This window comes from Hippopotamus amphibius, chromosome 14 (assembly GCF_030028045.1).
Source record: "Hippopotamus amphibius kiboko isolate mHipAmp2 chromosome 14, mHipAmp2.hap2, whole genome shotgun sequence".
Classification (NCBI taxonomy): Eukaryota; Metazoa; Chordata; class Mammalia; order Artiodactyla; family Hippopotamidae; genus Hippopotamus; species Hippopotamus amphibius.
In genome coordinates, this window is record NC_080199.1 from 79,768,895 (window position 1) to 79,793,821 (window position 24,927).

Below are 24,927 nucleotides of genomic sequence, written 5' to 3' on the forward strand. Positions count from 1 at the left end.
GAACACTCTGGCTGGTACGTGGAGAAAAGTCTCTACGGGCCGAGCGGCTGGAGGCCCCCGAGGGCACGCCGACGGGCGATGAGGTCGTGGTGCCTGGGCCGCATGGAGGCCGTGAGCAGAGGCTGGTTCTAGGTTTCCTGAAGGCTGAGCTGCTAGGATTTGCTGATGCATCTGTTTGGCCTAAAAGAGAAAGAAAAAGTCCAGACCAGCTGAGAAAATCAGCCCCTGGCCCGCACGCCCGTCTCATCTCCCACCTGGGAAAGCACCGTGCCCCCACACCAGAGACGCGCCACGGGGAAGGGACACCGAGATGGGAGGTGAGTCTAGGGGCACAGCATCTGCCTGCGGAAGCTTCTCGGGGAGAGAAAGTTCCAAGGAGGCAGAGTGAACTGCGTTCGTGTTCTGGAAACTGCCTGACGGCTGGCTCTCCGCGGGGAGAGCCCTGATCTGCGGCGTTTGCTAACGTGTGACGGGCGAACACTCCCACCGACCATCCTGAATGTGGCCCTGGGGACAGACGTGCAGGACGGCCCCGGCGCGCACATGGCGGTCCAGTGTGCCGTGGGCCGCCGCCGGGAAACGTGTCACCCACGTGGCCGTCGCGTCTTCCCCCTCCCGCTGGCCCCAGGGCTCGAGGGACCCATTGGTTCATCTTTGTTTCATCAGCGCAAACACAGAACCTGCAACAGTTCAATCAATATGTCTTAAACAGAACCGAGCTTCATTTTAACGCAACGTTCAGCTCCGTGAGGAATAAAGCTCATCGGGCCGCCACAGCGACCACGTGGGGCAGGCGCCTGCTTAACTTCGTTGACATGTGATGGGAGCGGAAACAGAAGTTCTTTCTCTCTGTAACACTTACTGGGGTAAATCCTCCCGGGACTGCCTAAATACGCTCCCTTTTATAAGCAGTCAACACTGGTCTTAAACTGAGCTGAGCGTCACAGGATTTTAGTTCTGGTATCTTAATTATTTAGTAATAAACACCTTTCATATTCATCAGAAGAAGACCATGGAAAATAAACCATTAAATAATAATAAAGAGGAAGAGAGACTCTCCCCACTCTCTTTTTCTTCTTTTTTCTTTTTTTTTTGTAAGTAGTGAGTTTCCACCAAGACACAGAGTTAAGTGTAATCAAGGTCACTTCCCTTCTAGAGGGTCCTGCTGCCTAGCCTCAGGTAGCTCCTTCGTCCTGTCCATCTCAATTCTTCATACCTTGTTTTCTTTCCTTTCTTTCTTCTTTTTTTTTTTTCTTTTTGGCCTCGATGCACATGTTGTGGGATCTTAGTTCCCTGACCAGGGATCAAACCCGTGCCCCCTGCAGTGGAAGCTTGGAGTCCTAACCATTGGAGCACCAGGGAAGTCCCCATACTCTGTTTTCAAAAATCTAACCAGGAGGAACGAACCAACCACTCCCTGCCACGAGGCTCGGTCGGCAAGTTGCTGGGCCTTTCCTGCTTTGTCTCGCTTACTGCAGTGTCTCAGCTTTCCTTCATTCTAATGATATCCAAGAAACAGTGGAAACGTGGCAGACCGAATGCATGTTTTATCTCCTCTCCTCTCCAAGTCCCCTTCAAATGACCACAAAACTGTCCGTGTAAATGTCTAGCTGCCCAAGGAAAGGCAGGAGCAGACAAGACCGAGTCGACACACTGTGGGACTGCGAGGTGGGCACGCGAGTGGCCAGCCCCGTCTCAGCTGCAGGGGCACAGCCGCGGCTTCGCTGCCTGCAAGGGGGTTTGCCCTCACTTGCCAGTTCCCGTCCCCAGGCCCCCAGCTGGTTACCGCTCAGAAGACAGGGGACAAGGCCAGAGAGCAGAAGGACCCTCGCCGACAGCGCAGCCACGCTGCTGACACTGGCACCCCTCCCACTGCCTCAAATCCCCCTCTGCTGAAAACCCAGGGCTGCTGGGGGAGGGGCAGCAAGCCCTCTTGCACTGACCCATCCGCTCCAAGGAGACACGGGAGAGCCTCTCCCAGGACGTGGGGGAGGTGGACGCATAAGTCCTGGACCACTGCCGGAAGGGGGGGAACGTGTCTGGGGTCCAGGATCCTACGTGTCTGCCAAGAAGTGGTCTGCAGCTGACGCGGGAGGGGCAGGAAAGCCCATTCACGTGCGGATGCGGGTACAGGCAGTCTGGTCACCAAGGGGACGGGGTGCGGGGGTGGGGGGGCAGGAAAGCTTAAGAGGAGGTGTCCCTGAGGCCAAGGTGCATAGGGCCTGCCCGAGACGGAGGCTGAAACAGGACAGCAGACCTGCCCCCCACCCCACCCCCAAGCCAAGCACTGAGTAACAGCGGACAGCTGTCTACTGGGGGGGTCACCGGAGAGAGACCCCTCCTCTACGGCGCAGTAATGCAGGCGTGGCCGAAGCGCGAAAGGGGGCAGGGAACTAAGAAAACCCTCTGGCCGCCGGGTCCCTCTCTGAGCACAGGCACAGCAGTGTCCCGATGCCAGAGGCACCTGGAGACCAGCGGTCCACTGACCGCAGTGATGGTAACAACTGAATCCAAGCCCTGCTCCGTGACGGACTCCATCTGCGGAGCCCCCCACTGAGCCCTGGCGGGAGAGACACGCCCATCTCTGCATATAAATTCTGTTCACCTCACTCTTTGCTATTCTTCTACCTGCAGTGTCCTATATTCAGCCCAAAATCACAAGGCGTATGTAAGAGCAAGAAAAAACACGTACCGTTAAGGGAGGAAGAATCGGCAGAATGGGGCTCGGAGGTGACCCAGGTGCTGTAACTACTTCTTTAGAATAATGATTGATTTGTTGAAAGATCTAGCAGAAAAGGCGGACAACGCGTGACGGATTTCAGCAGAGACACGAGAACTATGATAAAAAATCAAGTGGACAAACTGGACAGGAATAAACACGACATCAAATTGAAGAATTCCTTGAATGGATGAATCAGTAGACTGAACACACACGAGGAAAGACTCAGCAAACTCGATGGGAAGTGCACAGGCCGCCGTAGAACCTGGAGGACGACGGTTACTACCTCCAGACAACAATAGGGAGTGAAGTCAGAGACCGTGAGACATGCAGGGTCTCAAAACATATGCTTTCCGTGCACCTTTTCTCAGGAACGTCCTGAAGTCTGTTCTCCACCAAAACGAGGGACTCAACAAAGAAAAACGAAGACATGGGTTGTTGAATCGGGGACCCAAGAGACGTGAGAGGCAAAGCGCGTCTCCAGGATGACAGGGCAGGGAGGGGGGCCGAGCATCAAGCCTGGAGGTCAGAGGAGGCCGAGGAGGTCAGAGGCTCCAGCAACACCAGGGCCAAGAAGGGAGCGGGGCTGGAGGTGTGGTTACAGCACCGAGAGGGTCCACCCCAAGTGGGAGAAGGCCCACCGGCCAGAGCAGCCCCATCGGCCCTCCGGCCGACCAGCCGCCTGACCAGCTGACCTCAGCTGCACTGGCCTTCAGCTCACTCCGTCACCCTCCCGGCAGCAGGGCCACGTCTTGGACTTTGTCATCGCTCAGACCGGCCCCGCCTCCGGAGTCTTCCTGCCGGGGCTGCCTCTCCCGACGTCCCCACAGGCTCGCACCCACGGAACCTGCTCTTCCTCCCGCTGCGGAGCCTGCCCTGCCCTCCCGTCCTGTCGCCCTACCTGCCGCCCCTCCCGCTCAGGATGCGACCCTAGGGTTAAAGCACGGGTTCCTCAGGATCGCGCATAGTATCCCATGAGGATGCAAATTCTAAACTTGACTTTGGAATTCTGGTGGAATTATTTCTGTTATTTACAAGCCTCATAATTTCGTGCTACACAGTGAGCACCGTAAAGAAGTAAAAATGGCCAGTCTTAGTGAAAGGATTACGGACTGCTAACGCGATTATCCACTGAGAAGGGTTTTCACTTGCCAGCGCCCTGAAGGGAGGAGGGAGGTGCCTGCTGCCTCCGGAAGGAGCTTCCGGACTCGGCCGAAGTCCACACTCCCAGGACGAAGCTCCAGAGGACCGTCCGAACCAACGGCAGCGTCTACGACGTGGCAGAGACTCAAGAAGGCAGGACGAGGGGGGTTCTGACTGTGGATGGGAGCAGATGGCAGAGAAAAGGGTCTAATTAAAGACACCCCAGCGGAGACGCAGGGAAGCCGCACAGCAGGCTCAGACACGGGCTGTGTGGCTGTTTGGTCTCAGGCCGTGGGGCTCCAACTCGGATGTTTTTAAGCAGTGGAACTCTTTCTTCCAATTGAAACAAAAGCTGAGCTCTGATTAAAACCGAGGCCTGGAGCCCCACTCCCCGGTCCCACCGACTTTCCCCGGAGCCAAGCCCCACTGGTTCCTACCATCAAGTACAGTCCCGTTTGTGAAGATACTTGCCCTGGACTACCTGAACACGTGTGTGGAGTTGCAATATCTAACACATAACGGAATCTGATTTTTCTCCTAAGAAACTTTCTCAAATTCTTGCATTTCAAAGTCACTATGTGCTGCTCCTTTTATTTTTTTCTCAGCTCCAGCAACCAGACACCCAACTTTAGGAGCATCAGTGTCACCCTCTTCAGCATCTCTCTTAATTATTCATCTATTAATCAAATACGTAATAAGTAACCACATGCGTGTATATACATATTCATATATATTACGGTAGGCAGCTGGGAAACAAATTGGAATAAGACATAATCTCTGCCCCCCAAGTAGCTTGGACTCTAGCAGAGATTAAAACTGATAGCTTAGAAGATGCACAGACATTACAGATGCCCAGAGAAAGGACATTTGACCATGTTTTGAATGGAAAACAGGATTAAGATAAAAAGAAATGATTTGCTAGAGAGATGGGCAAAGTCCAGACTGTGAAAAACTTTGTGCTTTTCCTCTTGTATTTATGGGACGTCTCAAACAGATAAAACTCCAGCCGTGGGGAACAGGTGAGTGACTGCTAAGGTGAGGGCTGGGGCGACGACGGGGGCAGCGGGGGTTTCGGGGTGCCAGAGCCGCTCTGCACCCTGCCCCGGGGGAGGCCACACCGTCCCCCCCGGGGCCAGCACTCAGAGCTGCAGAGCCTCCAAGATCAAATCACCGTGTGGTCAAAAATACGTAACTGCCTCTCAGCAATCATAACGCCCTGTCCCAAGGCCACCTGGTTAACGCATTGGGGGGGAAATAAGTCTTCATCAGTGTTGTGTTTTTCCTATACTTATATGTCAGTTTTCTAAACTATTCACTATATCATTAGCTTACAGAGTTTTGCCACATTTAGTACTTATATTCCTTTTTAATGGATCCCACAATATGACATATTAGAAAGTCTGACTCCCATTTAAAAATGAGTGATACACTTTATCTTTCTAAACCCTATATAATTTTGCAAAATAATATTATAAAATCTACATATTTGTAAAAGAATAATGATAGTTTAATTTTCTAGAGTTGTTACAGAGTTATTTATCAGCAATTTTCCAATGTTATCTTTTAGCTGAATATATTTTATTTGGCTTCAGCAGGTCTTAGTTGTGGCACGTGGGATCTTTGTTGCTGCATGCGGGATCTTTAGTTGCAGCATGTGAGCTCTTAGTTGCAGCACGCGGGCTCTAGTTCCCTGACCAGGGATCGAACCCGGGCCCCTGCATTGGGAGCACAGAGTCTTACCCACTGGACCACCAGGGAAGTCCCTTGCTGAATGTTTTTAGTAAGCCATACTGCAGTTAGGAAAAAATTAATCGGATTTCTTAATACCAGTAACACATATTTTAAACTGAAAATTTCAAAAGATAACATTTACGATCGTCTGGAAACAGTCACGTCGTCCTCATTACTTGCAGCAGTTGCGTTCCATGAAGTCACCGCACGCACTGAACTAGCAAATCCTGAATCTTGGTTCCTGGGGAAATGAAGGCTGAGCTTCCTGTGAGGCTCTGGCCACATGTTCATCAGTGGGTCAGTACCTAGGCTGGTGTTATGTGTGTTCTGTTTAGAGACCCCTAATTGACCTGTGTTGTTGACTCACTAACACTGAACTCACAGCCAACAGCACTGTAACTGCGGCCTGAGCAAACCATACTGGACACACATCTTTTCTCCATAAGGGGAATACATTACAGCCTTCTTGTATTTAGGACACCGGACAGCACGTCAGCCCAACACTTTGGGGCTATTTTAAACGCGAAATTTCTCCTTCTCCCCTGAAGAAAAATTAACCAGAAATGTGACCCTAAGTAGCCTTCGAGAAGGATACTTGTCTGCAGCGTGAGAGCGGAGGAAAGAAGGCAGCACCCGAGCCTGTCTGACCTCAGCTGGGAATGTGCGTTCGGTGACTCAGATTTGTTGCCACAGAGTTGATTTTATGGCAACATAAATTTCATCAACTAGGCAAACTTGTAAATTGCAAAATCCACAAATAAGGACAATTGAGTGTTCCCGGGAATCGTGCCAACACAAGGCGCTCGAGACACGGTGAAGCGCTCCTGAGAGGACGCGAAGAAGAGACCTAAGGGAACAGGAGCATCTCCCACGTTCCCGATCGGCTCAGTGGGATAAACATGTCCGTTCTCCCCAAAGGAGCGCAGCGCAGTCCCAACGCGGTTCTTCACAGAGATTGGAAAGCTGATTCTAACACGTATACACAGCGTCAAGAGGAGCCAGATCCTCTTGAAGGAGAGTGACGAGGAGGACGTGCCCTGCCCGGTGTGGTGCTGGGCCAGGCGGGGAGCCGCCCAGAGAGGGAGCGCGGCCAGGAGGAGCTCCACGCCCGCCGGCTCCGTGTATGACCAAGGCAGCCCCGCAAACACAGCAGCGCGGAAAGGACTTTCTTTTTTTGGCAGATGGTCTCGTTCAGTTAGCTAGCCACGTGGGAAACGTGAACCTTGGCTGTTACTTCACCCCATCAGCAACACCACAGCGGTTTAATTGTAGCTCTAGATGTGAAAGGCAAACAAACACAAAGTATTAGCTGTAAAGGGAAAATATTAACAAATTGGGCTGTTTTGATACTTAATTATCACTTCATACTTAAATTACTTTAAGACGTTTACTTAATTTAAGATCTAAATCAAGGACTTCAGTCCAACAAAAGACACCAGTAAGAGGGCAAGGGAGTTCCCCGGTGGCTTCGTGGTTAGGATTCCGCGCTTTCGCTGCTGCGGCCCAGGTTCAATCCCTGGTCTGCGGAACTGAGGTCCCACAAGCCGCACAGTGGCCAAAAGAAAAAAGAAAAAAAAAAGAGAGAGAGAGGGCATGAAAAAGCAACCACAGAGTGGAAGAAAACAAAAAATATATACCTTGTTTGAAAACAAAATAATTTACATTTACTTTACATAAAATACTTTCTATAATTATGTATTTTATTTTAAAGTAAAAACTCCTATAGCTAAATAAGAACTTTGAGAGCCCCGTTGGAATGGACAAGGCCCTTCCAGAGCCCACATGCTTAGCATCTCTCTGCGGCCCAAGTTTTCTCTCTTAGAAGGACACAGTCACTACTGAGGACCTGCTGTAGAGCACAGGGAAGCCTGCTCAGTGCTCTGTGCTGACCTAAATGGGAAGGAAATCCAAAAAAAGAGAGGATATGTGTATATGTGTAGCTGATTCACTTTGTTGCACAGCAGAAACTGACACAACATTGTACAGCAGCTATACTCCAATTAAAAAAAAAAAGGGACACAGTCAGGTTGGATTCGGGCCCCCCTATGGCCTCACTGTAACCTAATCACCTCTTTAAAGACTGTCCCCCATCAGCCAGTTTGCAAGGCAGGAAGAGACACAGATGTAGAGAAAAAACATATGGACACCAAGGGGGGAAAGTGGGGGGAATGAATTGGGATTGCCATGTATACGTTACTAATGAGAAAAAAAATATCAAATTGTACACTTTAAAAAAATAAAAAATTAAAAAAATATAAAAAATAAAATAAAGATTCTGTCCTCAAACACTGTCACATTCTGGGGCACAGGGGCCAGAGCTTCAATGTGCGAAGCGGGGGGCAGACGGAGTCCACAGCCATCCACCCCGGCTCCCCAGATTCACGTCCTCCTCACGCAGAGCCCGTTCACCCCATCCCAGCACCCCAAGAGACTCTCCCGCGCAGCAGTCCCCAGCAAAGACGCTGAAAGGGGCAGGACGCCCGCAGGAGCATCTCCCAGGAGTCCCCAGAGTCTAAATCGTCCTTTTCTCCAACTGTACAGACGCAGACAGGCCCTGACAAGCTGCTGGGAGGAAAGGCAAGCTGTGGTGAAGATACTCGATGACACGTCCCGGGGCCTGGCTTCCGGAAGCCGCCCTGCGAGCCGTCAGGCCGAGTTCCTGTGTTCAGTCAATAGGCCAGTTTTAAGGCAGGGACCCTGACATGGGCCCACAAAATCCTGCAGCTGCAAAAAGCAACAAAGACCCTGAGTCAGTGATGCCCTTACAAGGCAAATACTGTAGCTCAGGGGAGTTTAGTGAGGAAAACGAGACACAGTGAGCTCTCTGGTGCGGGAGGCGGGGGGCGGCCCTCGGCTCCCTGGATGCCATGACGACCCCCGTCCGCAGGACACAAGGGTTAACAGCCCGAGGTGACAACGGCCGGTTAACTCACTTCACTCAGGGTGACAGTCTCTAGGTCCACCCCGTCTCCACAAGTGACCCAGTGTCATTCCTTTTTACGGCTGAGTAATATTCCATTGTGTACATGCACCACATCTTCTTTATCCATTCCTCTGTCGATGGACGTTGAGGTTGCTTCCGTGTCAGAAAAATAAATGTTGTATGTTAACACATATATGTGGAATCTAGAAAAGTGGTACAGAGGAATCTATTTGCAGGGCAGGAATAGAGACACAGACGTGTGGACACGGGCGGGGGGCCAGTGGAGGTGGGGTGGGATGAATTGGGAGATTGGGACTGACGTAAATACACTACCATGTGTAAGACGGATGGCTAGCGGGACCTGCTCTACAGCCCAGGGAGCGGAGCTCAGTGCTCCGCGGGGACCTAGGTGGGTGGGGGGGGGGTGGGTAGAGGTGGGAGGTCCAAGAGGGAGGGGATACAGGTACACGCACAGCAGGAACTAACACAATATTGTAAAGCAACTATAACCCAATTAAAAAAAAAAAGAAAATGGTTAAAATACAACATTGACGTCAATGCCCCCAGCGCGGGCCGAGGGTGAGAACCACCCAGGAAGCTCCTGAAGTGGACACGGCTGCCCTGCTGCACCTGCCAGTTAGTTGCGAACCTAAAACAGTGCAGGACAGAAACTACCTAGGAGATGAAAAAGAATAGCTACTGTATAGATTAACGTAACAAATGGCCGTATGAGACCTAACGTTAAGCAAAATGGGTGAGAAAACCACGGAACAAAATTAAAATGACACCCAGGATGTTTATAATGTATTTTACAAGATGCTGATAGTATTAATTTATAGTATCTTACACCCAGATTTCCGGACTTAAAAACAGGCACAGAATATCAACAGCAGTTTGCAGAAGAACAAGGCAGGTGGCCAATACAAATGAGAAGAAAAGAAAGTGTAACTCATGGAAACAAAAGAAATACAAGTGAAAAGGAGTTACCATTTTAACTTTTAAAATTGGCAAAGTTTTTCAAAAAATTATAATTCTCAGGGTTGGCAAGGGATTAATGAAATAGAAATTCCTCAACAGGTCACAAAAAGTCTTACAATAGTCATCTCTAGTGAGCTGGGAACGCTGCTTTTAGATTTCTAGCCTACAGAAATGATCAGAGATGTACTGAAAATCCCTACAGCTATTTTAATAGCAAGACACTGAAATTATTCCAATTATCCAACATACCTAAAAGTGGGGGAACGGCTACACGAATACCATTCAGCCACTAAAAATCGCACAGGGTCCGTTCCAGACCACTGCACTAGAACCAATGTCACAATAAAGTGTCACACGAATGTTCTGGCTTCTCAGCACGTAGGAAAGTTATGTTGACAGCACACTGCCGTCTACTAAATGGGAACGTGTGAAATATCGCAAGAATCACCAAAACGTAACCCAGACTCGAACTGAGCACACGCTGTCGGAAACATGGCACCGACAGACGTGCCACAAACCTTCTCTCTGTAAAAAATACACTACATGCCAAGTGTAATAAAGCGGCACGCCTGTGCTGTTGAGATATTGTGAGCTATGCTCACCTCACAACCTTAAGTTAAAAAAGCAGGAATAAAGAACTATACTGTGGAAGTCCTGACACGCAGAGAAAAACGACGGGAGGAGAGGGAGCAGGATGGCAACACGGACCGATGCGAGGGCAGCGCGCAGCTCGGGCCCGAACCTGAGCCGCGGCTCCTATAAAAAGACGATGGCAGAGGGACGCAGCGAAGAAACGAAGTCCAAGGAGCCGTCACCGCCGCGTCGCAGGCGAGCCGCGTGCGCTGGGCGAGCCCTCAGCCTCTCCAGGCCTCGGCTTCCTCGCGTGTGCACAGGGAGGAACTCTGCGGTGCTGAAGGTTAAGTGAGAGAACACGTGTAACGCGATGGATAACGTCTTACACACCTGTGGCCGTAATGGTGCGTTTGAATAACCCTGCGGACACTAGTCACTGACATTTATCACACGCTTACTCAGGTCCAGACACGGTGTTTTGAGCATCCTGTCATGTACTCTTCGAAACCACCCATGGAGTTAGGAACTATTCCCTCCCTTTTACAGAAACGGAAAGGCACAGACGTTGAAGAAACGCAACCAAGCCCAACAAAATACATCAGAAAAACGATCCGAGACAAAGACGGTGCAGAGAGAGGAAGCCGTGACGCAGACTTCGCAGCACACGGACACCCCCGTGGCCTGGGGGCCCGCTGAGCTGGGACACGCGGCGTGGAGGCGCACATCTGCAGCCAGGTGGGTGCAGCCCTGCTCCTCGGGGAGCTGCCGGCCCAAAACGAAGGGGCTCTTGCCTCCGCTCCCTCCCTCCTTCCAGCGTGTGTGCACGCGTGTGCGCGTGTGCACACGCCGTCTAGCCCTGACATTCTGTGGCTCTGAGGTTACATTCACGAACACGTGGAGAAAACGTGCAAGGAAGAAAAGACCATAGATCTGAGCAAGGATAAGAGCAAAAGGTCCTGAGTCCCAGTGGCCTCAGAAGTTTTCTGTGTGTGTGTGTTGTGTGTGTGGGGAAAAAAACAAACACAGAACAAAGTTGACCGTCTTCACCATTGTTGAGCTTGTAGTTCAGTAGTGTTAGTATACAGGTGACGCGCTCTATCTACGGGTTCCCCACCATTGAATTCAACCAACTGTGGATCAAAGAGACTCCAAAAAAAAATTCCAGAAAGTTCCAAAAAGCATAGCTTGAATTTGCTGAGCTCTAGCGGTTGTTTACATAGCATTTACATTGTATCAGGTGTAGTGAGTAACCTAGAGATGGTTTAAAGTATGTGGGGGTGTGTGCGTAGGTTATATGCAAATACTACACCGTTTTAAAGATTCTTTTTTTTTCTTTTTTCTTTTTAAAATTTATTTATTTATTTATTTATTGGCTGTGTTGGGTCTTCGTTGCTGCACACAGGCTTTCTCTAGTTGCAGTGAGCAGGGGCTACACTTTGTTGCCGAGTGCGGGCTTCTCATTGCTGTGGCCTCTCGTTGAGGAGCATGAGCTCTAGGCACATGGGCTTCAGTAGCTGCAGCACATGGGCTCAATAGTTGTGGCTCACGGGCTCTAGAGTGCAGGCTCAGTAGTTGTGGCACACGGGCTTAGTTGCTCTGTGGCATGTGGGATCTTCCTGGACCAGGGCTTGAACCTGTGTCCCCTGCATTGGCAGGTGGATTCTTAACCACTGTGCCACCAGGGAAGCCCAGTACTGCACCACTTTAGACAAAAGACTTGAGGGTCCTCGAATCCTGGTATCTGAGGGGGTCCTGGGACCAGCCCCTGTGCATCCACATTGTTATGCAAGCCTAACCTCCAGAACTTTTCATCCTGCAAAACTGAAACTCTGCACCCATAACACAACTCGTCCAGCCCTCCCCTGCCCCCGCTACTACGAACGTCACTACTTGAGAGACCTCACATACGTGGAATCAAAAAGACAGCACTTGCGAGCCTTCCTCCGACCCCACAAGAGTTAAGAGGCTACTGTTGTCCAAAAAGATGGAGGAGTTTTCCATCGCCAAAGTGGGTGAGACCAGCCTGTGACTGGGAGAGGCAGAAAGCTAGTCAATGAAGAAGGGAGAGCAGAGAACTCAATTGCTTACATATTTGAAGGAAAGGTCTCTTGAATAATAGTTAACCGAGGGAATGGAGTGTCCCGCCTGCCAACAGTTCCTGCCAGCTGACATTCCTCTACCTCGCATGTAACAAAACACACAAATTTCATATGTGCCAACTGATTCTAATTCTTCCTATCGCCATTATTCTACCTTTGGGGGCTGAAATAGGGATGATTTTCTGGAAAATGACAGTTATCGCGAGAGCCCTACAGGATCCGAAGATACATCCAAGCCACCCCGTCTCCAACTGTCGCTGCTGCTTCTGTTTTCCAAAGAGGACCCCCGTCTGGACCTTGCACGACCAGGCTTTTCCCCATGTCACAGGACGTGCGTGCTCGCCTGGTCCCCACCAAGGGTCCCCTTACCCTCAGCTCTTCCACACGCCGCTGGTGGACGCCCGCTCCATGCCAGGCTCTGGTTATGGGTGGAAACGGAGCCAAGATACCACGTGAGTCTCAAAGGGCTCCCCACCCGGTGGAGAGCACACACCTATAAGGAAACAGTTATCCTGCACGTGACCGTGTGTGTTCAAAGCCCCCGTTAGGAAGGACCCAGGGAGAGCTACAGAGCACGGTTATCCAGAGGCCATCGCGCAGGGAAGGTGCTATTCAGGCGACAGACAACGGTCAAAGCATCTCCAAGGGCAGAGCAGCAAGAAGGAAGACAGAGCGACAGCGGCAGAGTGGTGGACAGGCGGCGCCAAGCTCTCGTCCTTGTGTAGAAACAGCAAAAAAAAGCAGAAATGGGTGAAACCAACTTTTTCAGAACTCAGTCAAAACAGTCAAAGTTTATAGCAGAGCTGAAAACAGTCAAAGCAGAAAACAGTCAAAAGTGTATAGCAACCAAGCAAATGCTGAACCAAGAAAAAGGCAGTTCCAAGATGGTGGGAAAGCTCTGTGAGCGCTTCAGTGGCCTTAAAAAAAAAAGACGATACGTGTGTTTCTGTGATGGGCTTATCTCGCTGAGCACAGTGTCCTCCGGGCTCACCCACGCTGTGGCCCGTGTCAGGATCCCCTTCCTTTCAAGACGATGTAGTGTTCTGTGTCTGTATGGACCACATCTTGTTCTTCCCTTTACCCATCGGCGGACACCTGGGCTGCTTCCGCCTCTTGACTGCTGTGATTAACGCTGCTGGGAACGTGGGCGTGCAGGTATCTCAGACATCCTGCTCGCAGCTCTTTCGGGTCGGTACTCAGACGTGGGATCACTGGATCATATAATAATTTTTTAAACTTTTTTAGGAACCACCGTACTGTTCTCCATCGTGTTTGTACCATTTTACAATCCCAACCAATAGCGCACAAGGGTTTTCTGAGTTTTTAGTAAAACATAACTTACTTTATTAATAAAGAAAAGAAAAATTGTTAGTGTTTTAAATAACTATTCTCACTTCAGAATCTTACTCTTGATTAGAGTACTTCAGAGCAAGGCTATGATATTATATGCAACAGTAGCTCCTTTCCCTTAAAAAGAGAAAGATGACAATTAGAATCACCTCACTTTTTCTATGTTTAATAGAAATAGAAAATAATCACCTTTCCTATTAATCATCTTTTCCATCTTTCAGTTTATAGAAATAGCTGTGAGATTTTTTTAAGTGTCTGTGGTTCTATTTTTTTCCTTATTCCTCGTGCATCCCATGACTGTATGGCAGGATATTAACCAAAATACCCTGGAAGGAATCAGTGTAGTAAAATTTCATTCAGTAAAATACAGCACAGGGTAAACAGCCCTGTGTTCTAGAGAAACTTAACTGGAAAATACAGTAAAGTTCTCCTCGTGGGATGATTGGAAACAACAATAACCCACCAGGTACCAGGCATTCATTACCCAGGAGACAAGGATGCAAACCTCCGGGCTCCAGCCATGCGGTCCATGACAAGGAAACCGGGGCGGGGCAGGGGATGCCAGGCAGGTGAGGGAGGGGCTTCCGGACCACTCACCACACACGTTCCTCCCTCGCTGAGTTTCACTACGATGAATCCACCTGGTAAATTCACTGTGATGAGTCTACGCAGCCGTTTAAACAAAAAAAGGGAAGGAAAGTGCAGTCCAGGCTGGTGGGGCACCGGCGGGAAGTCAGCGGCAGGGCACAGCCTGGACCCACGCGGACTGGGAAGGACAGCGAACCAGAGGGACAGGAGGATGTGGTGGCCGGGGTGGGGGGGAGCTGGAGGGGCAGGCCCCTCCCTGAGCCCCAGCTGCCCGCGGGTCCAGGCGGGATGCCCGGAGGAGGTGGTGCAGCCGCGGAGCTGATGTGAGCTTGAGGGTTCTGCGTCGAGGACCGGAGGGGGAGGGGACGGTCCTGGGAGGAGAGAGCATTAGAGTCTCACGTGTGAGAATGAGAGTGATGTCTTTTTCATCAAACTCCCCGTGAAATGGAAGCTAAACCAGGAGAATCCATAGACGGGTGTCTCACCAGGAAGACTGTACAATATCATGGCTGAAAATGTCAACCTAGCTGGAATTTTATTTAAATAATGTCTCCCAGCCTTTTGGGGCATCTGACCGTGGGCAAGCTACTTAGCCTCAGCTTGTTTATCTGTAAAGCAGCATAAGGATATTCCTACTTCACAAGGTTGCTGAGGCTTAAATAAGGTAACGGTGAGCAAGGCTCCAGCCCAAACACAGCAAACGTGGGATGAACGTCGGCCACCACCGTTTTGTCGCCCCCCCGCACCCCCAACTAAGTGAGGACCGCGGCTCCCGCAGACCGGCGCAGGCTGCTTCCGCTCATCGCCTTATTTTGGACGTTTGCGGGTGTAACCGGCCCGGCTGCTCCTTCTAATCGTCTGTCCACAGTGTCTGACCCACACTCTGCTCTGCAAGATCAGCCCACGAGAGACGGACCACAGAGCATCTCACGTGGACGCACAGAATCACCGCTTAAAGAGTAAATTAATAGGTAAAGCGTTAATGTTTTCCTAAAGGCCAAGGCCTGTTGGGATTTACCGGTCTTTACTCTACAAAAATAGAGTACATCCTGTGCACTCTGTTGTGAGGACAATACCAAGGGCCCAACTTTTATCTCCTAAAACACTAAATGCCAAACCTTTTTCTAAAGACTCAGTCCGGGCTTATGCTTAGGTTTTCCTACGAGTCTGCTGTGTGTTGATTATGCTCAGGAGAGACAGTCTGGTGATAAACGTGAAGGAAACGGGCCCTGAGACACCTTGCTGAACACCCGTGTTTCATAAGGAAACTCCCGTCCTGACCTGGCCACACGGAAATAAGTGCATAGGTGTGTGCGCGCACACACACACGAGCGTGTGCTCACCTGGCCCTACCTTTTTTGAATGTTGCAGGCGGGGCACGAAGGAGGGGTCGTAAGCAAAAGTGCATCCAACTACGCAGCCCTAATGGAACCTTCAGTCTAACTCTCGTTAGAGCATCAGCTTTCCTGCTCCCGGCGGCGCCTGCTTCCCAAAGGGCTGCGGCCCGCACGCGCGTGCGCGGTCACAGACCATCCGCATCCTCTGGTCTCTTGCACCGGCTATGACCCTTTCAGTAAACAGTGGAACACACTGAGGTAGGTTTTTTGAGCTGTTTCATGCTGTTTTTTGGCCCTGGGGTAGAAACGTTGGGGAGAGGCACAGCCTGCTTTTCAACAGCGTGAGGTGAAGGCGTGAGGCCAGCCTCTGCTGAGAAGGAGCCCCTGAGCCTCACGGGCTGGTCCCCGTGCGTCCCCCGTGACCCCCTCCCGGGCGCATCCACACGGTGATGGAGAGCTCAGGTCCCGCCCCCAGGACCCAGGATCAGACCCCCAGGCCAGACCCCGCAGCGGCGCGGGGGTTGGGGGGCGGGTGGGCGGCGTTCCCAGGCCCCGGCTCTCCCCTTGCTTCCTCCTCCTGCCCGCTCCGCCGCCGTCAAGGCGGCCCCCCCACGAGCACACACTGGACGTGGGGACAGAGGACGAAGGACCTGGGGACGCTGCCCGGGCAGGCGATGCAGAGACAGGTAAGCAGGCCCCACACCCCAACCGGGAGGAAAGCCGGCAGGTTCGCCCGTCTCGTCCCCCGGAACCGGGCGGTCGGAGGACGGCCGTGGGGCCCCTCGACCTCGTGAGGAGCACGCGGCCCGCCCCCCGCGGCCCCGCGAGTGGGAAGCAGAGGGTCACAGGCCACCAGGAAGCAGGTGACGGCGGAAGGGGAGGGGGCTTGAAGGACACGCAGGGAAGGCGGGCCACCCCGCCAGGCCCTGAAACGGAACTGGGTGGAAGGGGACCCCAGACACGTCCACTGGTCCTTGGAGTCCCTCTTTCAAGAAGGGAAACGTACCCGCAGCCACACAGACGATCAGGCAGACGCCGTGTTGGCCAAACGCCCGACGCCTGAGGTTCGAACCCATCCTGCGTCTCAGCGGCCACAGGAAAGTCGTGGTTTGTCCTTATGTTTCGTTTTGGGTGTGGGGTTTGTTTTGGAGAGAGCGCGTGTGCTTGTTTGATGTTTTAGCATAATAGACAACAGTTGGCAAGAAAAAATTTCAGGACTCTGCCACAGCAGTTGAGGTCCCAAACGATCTTCAGTAGCCCTCAAAAACCAGACACCGAAAGGACCTTCCCTGGGGAAAAGGAAAGGAAAAAAGCTGCAGTCACCCCCGAGCCTCTACATTTTTGCAAAAGTCCAGCGTCCGGAGAAGCCTCCTTGCCCGGCCTGCATCTGCCGATCGGTCATTTGTAATTCAGGTTAAAACCAAAACAGAAGTGGGCTTTGTTCGGATCCTTGCCCTGATAACACGCCAAGAAAACTCTAGCGCTGGCAGGAGAGAAAAGCAGATAATGGTCAGTGCTGTCACTTGACTTTAAAAAGCACTGATTTTTCTTTTAAAGGAACATCTTCAGTTTCCAAGACCGTACACGGTTTCTCACTGCAGCTTGAAATTTTCCACTGGGCTCCCTCCTAGGAATAGACAGGGCCCAGGGCAGGCACTGTGGCCCCGCCGGCCGCTCCCTGGGCAGAAGGCCCTTCTGCTCCTCCTTTGCCTGTAAAAAGCGTTCCTCAGACGGCCCCCAGGTCTTGTGAACTCACAGTTGATTTTCCTAGACTGAGAAGAATTATACGTTATATGTATTAAGTGCTTTGATTGCATATAATAAATTATTTAATCCTCCAAATAGCACTTTGAAGAGGCTGCTCTCTGCGCATGTCCCCAGTGCAGCCTTTTCCAGGGGGTCACTGGCTGAGGTCAGTGGGCAGGGGAGGGGCCGGGACCCCGACCCTCGGCCTCCTGGTCCCCATCTCCCCCCGACCCCGCTGCTTTTCTGTGTCACCCGTGCCGTCACTGCTGCCGTGACTCCGTCTGGCTGCAGCCACACCCCCTTATCTCTGCCACCCCGCCTGTCCTCACCTCCTCCCCGAAGCCCGTCCCAGTCACCCCAAGCTGGCATCTCCGGGCGCTGATCTGTATTTGGAGATGCTGGGTTGTTGGCTAGTGGATGGCAGGGGACGGTCTGATTCAGACTCCCAGGCTCTGATCTTCCGTCGTTACCTGCGTGGCCTTGGGGACATCACACCACTAATCTCCTCGCATCACCTCCCAGAGGCACTGAGGGCCCACCTCACAGGGCAGCCCCCCCCCCCCCCCCGCGAGTGCCGGGGGTCTGCGGGCTGGAGGACGGGGCCCCGACGCCCACTCAGCTGCACGCCCACCTTCGAGCCAGCTCAGTGACAGCCAGAGAAAGGTGCAGACGCGTAAGATCAACGCTAACAGGAGAGGTCGAGGTGACAGGAGGACACGAAACTGTGCCCCCACGTCCCTTTCTCTTCCTGCTGGACGATGTGCTTCAGCAGCATGAGGGAATAAAGCAAAGACGAGGAAAGGTGCCTCCAGGAGGGCGGGCAGCGGGCAGGCCCGCGGGACCATCCAGACCGGGGTGCGGGGCAGCAGGGGATGCGTGCAGAGAGAGGGAGGGCAGACCACGTCCGGGAGCCGGAAGAGCGATTCCTGAGCGTGTGACCCACACGCGGGAGGGCAGGGGACACGGAACAATAGGCACACAGAGGGCCCAGCGAGGAGGGGCGGTCCCTGCGGCTCCGGGTGGGGGGTCATGAGAGGAAAACAGTGTAAACAGCCAGCGCGGCCCAGGAGTGACTCTGTACGTAGTTAAAATCACGTAAGGAAGCAGGATTGATTTGCCCAGAACCGGGGATGTGGGATTGTCATGAGGACGGAGGGAAGGGGTGTGTGCTGGGCGGGCGCCACGGGGGTGAGTAGAAGCCGGCCCCCAAGTCCACAAATGCCAACAGCTCCAAACCCAGCACCGGTAAACAGCAGAATGAGCCCATTGTTTAGAAATCCAGGGGTAACTATTGGAAGAGCTATGAAAAATGAAGGGCTGTGGTTGCCCTTGGAGTGAAGGGTTGCAGTGAGTAGCGGGGTGCGGGAGGGCTGGACTGCTTCCTTGAAAGCCTTTTAGTTCTACTTGAATTTTGAAACTGTGTACACATTATTTTGATAAAATTTTTTAAATGATTCATATTTTAGTCAATATTTAAACGGTGTGAAATAGAAGTAAACCCTGTATTTTACAAATTTAAATAGTGGAACGTAGTTTTAGCAGGACACCCAGCAAGTATTTGGTGCCACGTGAGACAGGACTGGGAAACACAGCCTCCCGGCCGGAGGGGCCGCAGCCCCACCCACGGCAGCCCCAGAGGAGCGTGGTCACTGCCGGAGGCTTCGTAAGGATTTGAAATGCGAGACCTCCGGAGACCAAACGTTTAACTATTAGCGCTCTTTTCAGGGTGGAGAGGAAGTTAGGGAAACGTAAGAGGGAGGAAAGTTTCCGACCTGAAGCACCCAGGTTCACGGTCTAAACCCATCAGGCCGTCTGCCCCTCCTCCCTCCACGTGCCCTAAAACACGGTTTCGGGAAAGCCAGGAAGCCTCTGTCCCAAGGTCCCGTCCCTCAGGAAGCTGGGACGCTCAGCTCCCCTGTGACGGCCACGCTCATCTTCCTTACTCAGGCGCTAGAACCCCGTTCCCACTCACAGACGTGAGCGCGTTGAGACTCTGAGGCCCGCCCGAGAGCATGTGGGTCCCACTGTCCCCGAAGGCCCTTACTTACGGGCAATTTTGGTTGCACCCACGATGCTGTGATGCATTTCCCAAAGGCTGATGGAATCCTGGACCGGCTGAACCCCAGGGAGCGCCGCACGTGGTCACGGGTGCAGAGCGGAGAGAGGCCTGGCGGGAAGAGCTCCTGGCCCCGAGGGGCCTGTGACTCCACCAGGATGCTGTGACCCTACAGAGCCGGCAATTTGAAAAGGTGCCTGAGGAGGGAGGGGGTGGAAGGGCGGCGTGACTTCCTGCAGGACCCTCAGGAGAAACCCTCGGCAAGGCGGCGGGTCCGGCAGACCGGCCGTAGCTCCCACAGCCGCTCGCGCCGGCTGGTCCTGCTGGTGCTGGCTGCCTCCTCCCTGCCCAGCACCTGCCATCACCCTGCTGTCCTCCTGCCGGAAGAGAGAGCGTCTAGCTCATGGTACAGCATTTACTGAGTGTTCCCTTAAAACACTGTCATGTAACTAAACTGCTGGCCCTTCCCCCACCCCCACCCTGCCCACCCCCGCCGGGTGTTCCCAGCGATCTGTTGCATTTCATTGTCTAAAATTGTGTCATTCCTGCTCATGGCTTCCAACACCAGCTTAAAGCAAAAGGGACAGCGGTTGACAATCACGTGAGCACAACTGTCAGAAAACTCTGAGAAACCACAAGATTTCAGGCAACGGCTACTTGCCATTTCAGAACACAAAATACTAAGTTCCACGGGCCTTCATCTACGAGGGTGAGTCAAAAATTATCCGCATTCCGGTTATATTAAAACGTCTGTTGGCAGCACTGTCTTATCAGCGCTTTCCATTCGAGGCTACTGTCTCCCCAGTCACTGCTGTGCAGGTGTGAACGTGTTACATCAGCTCATCTGCAACTGCGGTGAGAACAAACATGCACGCCCCACTTGTGATTTGCACGAAAGAAGAGCAGCGGTAGGGATGCGTATTTTGTGGTCTGAGGGTGTGCACGTCTGCACACTTCTGCCCACACTGCCGACACTCTGCCAAAACTTCGTTCTGAGGTGTTAAAGCATCCTCCCTACAGTCCTGATCTTGCTCCATCAGACTTTCACCTGTCTGGTCCCCTGAAAGCAGCCCTACGAGGACCAAGATGCACTTCTGATGAGCAAGTGAAGACAGCGGTGCATTCGTGGCTCGCAGCTTAGCCTAAAACACGTTTTAATGAGGAAATACGAGAGCTCGTTGACAGGTGGACAAAGTGTATTGAAAAGCAAGGAGATTATGTCGAAAAATAATGTATTCGTCTTTTCTAAAAGTTAATTAAATTCTACAGCCAGAGTGCAGATAATTTTTGACTCACCCTTGCATCTTGTCACCACTATAATCCCGGTGTTCGGGACATAGAAGGAACTTAATCTTTGTTGCCTGAGTAAATGAATGAATGGTCAGCACACATTAAAAAAAAATCCTCCAACTCCATTCGTGGATATTTATCAGAAAAAACACAACACTAACTTGAAAAGATATCTGCATCCCCATATTCACTGCAGAATTATTTATAATAGCCAAGATCTGGAAACAACCTAAATGTCCATCAATGTTTGAATGGATTAAAAAAAAAAATGTGTCCCACACACAATGGAACCTTGTTTGTTCAGCCATAAAGAATGAAATCCTGCCGTTAGCAACGACATGGACGGACCCCAAGGGTATTATGCTCAGTGAAGTAAGTCAGACAAAGACAGACACCGTATGATCTCACTTCATACAGCAAACAAAAACCAAGCTCATAGATACAGAGAACAGACCGACGGTTGCCAGAGGTGATGGTGGGGTGGGGAATGTGGGTGAAAGGGGGTCAAAGCCTACAAACTTCCAGTTACAAAATAAATAAACCGTGAGGATGTAACATACAGCGTAGCCACTATAGTTAACAAGTCTGTATTGTATATTTGAAAGTTGCTAAGAGAGTAGACCTTAGAAGTTCTTCTCACAAGGAAAAAACCAAAATCCTGTAACGCTGGATGCTAGCAGATGTTAACTAGACTTTGGTGATCACAATATATGCAAATATCAAATCACTATATTGTACATCTGTAACCAATATAATGTTGTATGTCAACTATACCTCAATAAAAACAAAACAAAACAGAAAAAAAAAAAAAAAACCCAAACAACAAAAACAAATTCTCCATGGCAAGTAACAAACGACAAACTGTTTAATCCTACAAGAACTTCCATGCTGTGAAAAATGCATAGAACATTTTGAGGCTCGGAGAAAATGTTTTTAAAATACCTGATCTCATGAAAGTAAGGGGCTGAACTCAGCCACATGAAAGCACAGTTATCACAAGAGTGACTGTAAAACTGCGTCTGAAAAAGGAAGAAGGAAAATAGTGAGCCCCACGCAGGGGGAAGCCACCTGCCCGCCTGTGAAAGCACAGGAAGGTCACTTTTAAGGAAACGACAGGGTGCGATGGGGAAAACCAGATGTGGGAGCAAGAGGGAAATGGAAGACAAACTGCAGAGACTCGTTCAGGGAGAAAAATTTTAAAGGTAAAAGGTTTTCATTTCAAAGCATCCCTCTTTCCCAGCATTTTTCTGAAGAGAGCCTGAAAAGGCAGCAAAATGACCACAAACCAATAAGCAGCGGAGTTCATCCACGGAGAGCTGGCGACCACCGTCGGGCCCCGCAGGGACCCCAGGCCCGTCGTGCTCACAAGGGGGGACCCGCATAGCGACAGGGGGACTTGCATACCCGCGCAGGCCACACCCACGTCCACATCCACTCCGGAGTCAGTTCCGAGACACACAGGAAAATAAGTAACACGTTTCCGTTTCTCACTTGACCTGCCGGTGTTTCCCCAGCTCAGCACTTCTTCATAAGCAGCCGGGATGCAGAACAACTTTCAGATGTTTCCAAAGAGCAGATCCACTCACCGAGTTCTGTAGCACCAGGGTCCAGGGCCAGGAGGCAGGTTCTGGGTCCGTCTCTCACTCCTGATGGGACGTCAGGGTCGTCCCCGTCCTGCTCTGAGATGTGGTTTCTTAGATGTGAGGGCTACACTTGCCCTGCAGGTCGTGTCAGGTAGCTGCATAGACAGGCTTTGCACACTGTCGACCTGCAAACACAGGGACCCGTGATGGGCTGGGGGGGGCATGGCCACTCGGGCAAGTACCATGCAGCAGCCTTGATGCTGGGCCCGGCCCGGGGCTCCAGCGCCCCGAAGGCAGCTCAGGCTGAACCCCACGAGGAGCGAGCCCTGCGGGCGGCGGGGGGGGGGTCCTGGGGATGCCGGCCCCGCTCCCAGCGGACACGCTGCACAGGACCCTCCCTGTGAGATGGGCAGAACCCACAGAATCATGAGAAATAACCAATCAGCATTTTTTTCAAACCACGAAGTTTTGGAGCCGTTTGCTACGCAGATCACTTAAGCGATAACTATAATAAAAGTTCTCAAGACGTCTGCATCGCTGACAAAACTGTGCTCCTTCTACAGGCAGCTCTGAAGGGGACAGTCGTCACTCACGCGGCGAAGCCCTCCTCTGGGTTTATGTTAATTAACAGAGTGCCCTGTCCGTTGTCGTCTCCTCGAGGTGGGAAGAGGGAGCCCAGCCGGCACCTGCGGCACCAGGGCTGCTCACGCCCAGCAGCTCAGCGACTTCCCCGACCTTCCCCCAAGCCCTCCCCCAAACCCACACACAGCTGGCTTGTTAGAAATAAAACGCAGATTGTTGCTTTTTTCAATTTCTCCTTTTTAAATTCAAAAATCCCCTGCAACCGTCACTCCACATACTATGGAAAAGGACGGCGCTCGGCCGTGGAGATGTGAGCTGAGTCTGTGTCACCCCAGGGAAGCAGGGGGCCGCCTGGGCCCGGGGGCTCTGCGTTACAGCCGGGCTTCGAGCGGCTCCGCTCCAGGCCCCGGTCCTTCCTCTGCCCCGGGGGCCCTCGGGCTGTGTACGAACCCGCTGCCTTCCTGAGCTGGCCGCCCACCTGGCGTTTCCTCAGGTCATCAGCTCCCAGCCCGCGGCCGCGGGGCGCAGCCCTCGTGAGGACGTGCTGGGGAAGCAACACTTGTGCCGCACGGAACGTCAGGGTGCTTTTCCAGCTCTTGCTGCCCAAACAGGGCAAGACAGCACCGGGGGCCCGTGAGCAGCGCCTGGAGGCCGTCTCGAATGAGGGGGGCCTCGAAGAGACAGAGCTCAGGGGCAGGCTGTGCCCTCCCTGGGACTGTTCCTTTTGGGAAGCGGAATCAAGGGTCAGCTTTCCAGAGAGAGGAGCTCCTACTTCCACGTGTAAAAAGACTCCAAGGGGTGCAGGCTCTTACGGCTACAACCCTCATCCTCAGACTTCACATTCCCCTCACCTGCGCCAGGTCCACACTGAGTCACAGATGACAGAGGGAAACGGATCATCACTACAAACATTATGTCAAACTCATAAAAGTCAGTTGCTTGGGTGGAATTTCTCACATGATAAACGGAACCTGACACTACATTTCCGAGACGTCAACAGGCCAGAAACTTAGATGGGAGAGGGCCGGTCTTCGCGGGCAGCGCCTGGCTGGCACGGAGACAGAAGGGCCGTCGGTGTAGACCTGGGCGTCAGGACCCGCCGCCTGTCCCTCTGAGGCCGTGGGTCTCTCCGAGGGTCTAATCAATGCCACGACACCTTCCCTAGAGAGACGCACGTGAGCACGTGGACACAAGCTTCGTGTGCGATCGTGTGGGCCTCAGGGACCAGAAGCCCGCCCTTGTGGCTGTGCTGGCAGAGTGTGGGCTCCAGACTGAGAATCCTCCACGTGATGCCTGGGGTCCCGGCCCCGAGGCCAGGAGACGGGAGCTCAAGTCCTACCTCTGCCGCTTCCAGCTGTGCGTCTCGGTCACACCACGTAACCCTTGACCGTAGAATGGGGACCACACTTGTGTTTCAAGGATTGCTGTGAAGCTTAAAATCAGTTGAGAGGATAGACCCGATAGCACGTTATCTGCACACACACAAACGGGAAATGAAGCCTGAATGTGTGGGTGACGCTTGTCTGCAAGTCCCGAGACAGCGCTGACGCAGCTGGAGGACAGGACGAGGTCTCCAGGTCACCGCTGGCCGCAGGCTGCCACATCTGTGAGCCAGTCAGAGGCACACCCAGCACCCGGAGGGACCCAGGCCGGGCTTCCGCGGCAGCTCAGCCCAGGCCTGCAGGGATGGTTGTAAAGGACAGAACGGAGGCCGGGTAGGTGGCCTCACTGTCCTTCCAGGCCCCTCTTGGCTGCGGGAGGAGGGAAACAATGTCACCGAGAAGCTGGACCAGCAAGAGAGAGGCCCCGAGTCTGTGGAAAACGGGGAGGAGGGCTGAGCGCACAGAACTGCGGTCTCCCAGGGGCTCCTGCAGAGGAAACAGCGGCTGTTCGATCCCCCCACCCCCTCCTGTCACCTCCCGCTCACAGCGTCGCGCGTCTGCTCTGCGTTACAGAACGGAGGTGTTCCCGTCCCCCCATTTCTGCTGGCGTTTCATTCCAGGCACACGAGGTGCTGGGAAGCACCTGGGTGGGGAACCAGGAGGCTGGGTTCAGACACCCTCACCTGTCTGGGCAGGTGCCTGCCTGCCAGTAAATACCTGTGAAATGAAGAAATGAACGGCCCTCTCGGAACCCCCAGCTTCTTCCTCTGTAAAGGGAAAACAACTACCTCATCTGCGAGCTGCTCCCCAGGGAGCTCCCATGTGTGAAAGTGGCGCCGGACCCGTG

At 52.5% G+C, this 24,927-nt stretch overlaps 1 long non-coding RNA gene across 10 annotated transcripts; it reads right to left on the reverse strand.

Annotated features, from left to right (window-relative positions):
• Positions 1-41: 41 nt before the first annotated feature.
• On the reverse strand, positions 42-24,887 carry LOC130835985 (uncharacterized). Of its 10 annotated transcripts, none has more exons than XR_009049077.1 (6): positions 23,656-24,758; positions 22,120-22,301; positions 19,236-19,620; positions 16,448-16,730; positions 5,736-6,867; positions 3,981-4,036 (listed from the first exon to the last, which is right to left on the reverse strand). It is a non-coding gene; the product is annotated as an uncharacterized LOC130835985 (long non-coding RNA). The 10 variants fall into 10 exon arrangements; XR_009049078.1 differs by lacking the exon at positions 3,981-4,036 and adding an exon at positions 24,798-24,887 and having other exon boundaries at positions 5,025-6,867; positions 23,656-24,449; XR_009049084.1 differs by lacking the exon at positions 3,981-4,036 and adding an exon at positions 24,798-24,843 and having other exon boundaries at positions 5,025-6,867; positions 23,656-24,170.
• Positions 24,888-24,927: the final 40 nt, after the last annotated feature.